Here is a 1,557-nt window from a genome sequence, read left to right as displayed (position 1 = left end):
GGCGTGCTATGGGTGGCGCTATGGGTCTGACTATGGGGCCGGGTGGCGCTATGGATGGTGCTATGGGTCCGGCTATGGGTCCAGCTATGGGTCTGGGTGGCGCTATGGGCCCCGCTATGGGGCCGGGTGGCGCTATGGGTCGCGCTATGGGTCCGGCTATGGGGCTGGGTCCCGCTATGGGTGGTGCTATGGGGCCGGGTGGTGCTATGGGTGGCGCTATGGGTCCGGGTGGCGCTATGGGTCCGGCTATGGGTCCAGGGGCGCTATGGGTGGCGCTATGGGTCCCGCTATGGGTCCGGGTGGCGCTATGGGTCGCGCTATGGGTCCCAGTATGGGTCCGGGTGGCGCTATGGGTCCGGCTATGGGTCCAGCTATGGGTCTGGGTGGCGCTATGGGTCCCGCTATGGGTCCGGCTATGGGGCCGGGTGGCGCTATGGGTGGTGCTATGGGTCCGGCTATGAGTCTGGGTGCGCTATGGGTCGCGCTATGGGTCCGGCTATGGGGCCGGGTGGCGCTATGGGTCGCGCTATGGGGATGGGTCCTCCTATGGGTCCAGTTATGGGTCCAGCTATGGGTCTGGGCGTGCTATGGGTCGCGCTATGGGTCACGCTATGGGTCCGGGTGGCCCTATGGGTCCTGCTATGGGTCCGGCTATGGGTCCAGCTATGGGTCTGGGCGTGCTATGGGTCGCACTATGGGTCACGCTATGGGTCCGGGTGGCCCTATGGGTCCTGCTATGGGTCCGGCTATGGGTCCAGCTATGGGTCTGGGCGTGCTATGGGTGGCGCTATGGGTCCGGCTATGGGTCTAGCTATGGGTCTGGGCGTGCTATGGGTCGCGCTATGGGTCCCAGTATGGGGCCAGGTGGCGCTATGGGTCCGGCTATGGGTCTAGCTATGAGTCTGGGCGTGCTATGGGTCGCGCTATGGGTCCCAGTATGGGGCCAGGTGGCGCTATGGGTCCGGCTATGGGTCCAGGGGCGCTATGGGTGGCGCTATGGGTCCCGCTATGGGTCCGGGTGGCGCTATGGGTCGTGCTATGGGTTCCAGTATGGGTCCGGGTGGCGCTATGGGTCCGGCTATGGGTCCAGCTATGGGTCTGGGTGGCGCTATGGGTCCGGCTATGGGTCCAGGAGCGCTATGGGTCGCGCTATGGGTCCCAGTATGGGTCCGGGTGGCGCTATGGGTCCCGCTATGGGTCACGCTATGGGGCCGGGTGGCGCTATGGGTCCGGCTATGGGGCTGGGTCCTGCTATGGGTGGTGCTATGGGGCCGGGTGGCGCTATGGGTGGCGCTATGGGTCCGGCTATGGGTCCGGGTGGCGCTATGGGTCGCGCTATGGGTCAGCCCCCCTTTCTCCCCCCCCCAGGGCTATGGGTCTGCGTATGGGTCCGGGTGGCGCTATGGGTCGCGCTATGGGTCCCGCTATGGGGCTGGGTGACGCTATGGGTCGCGCTATGGGTCCCAGTATGGGGCCGGGTGGCGCTATGGGTCGTGCTATGGGTCCGGCTATGGGTCTGGGTACGCTATGGGTCGTGCTATGGGGCCGGGTGGCGCT

This window comes from Gallus gallus, assembly GCF_016699485.2.
Source record: "Gallus gallus isolate bGalGal1 chromosome 36 unlocalized genomic scaffold, bGalGal1.mat.broiler.GRCg7b 36_unloc2, whole genome shotgun sequence".
NCBI lineage: Eukaryota > Metazoa > Chordata > Aves > Galliformes > Phasianidae > Gallus > Gallus gallus.
This window is presented reverse-complemented; position numbering follows the sequence as displayed.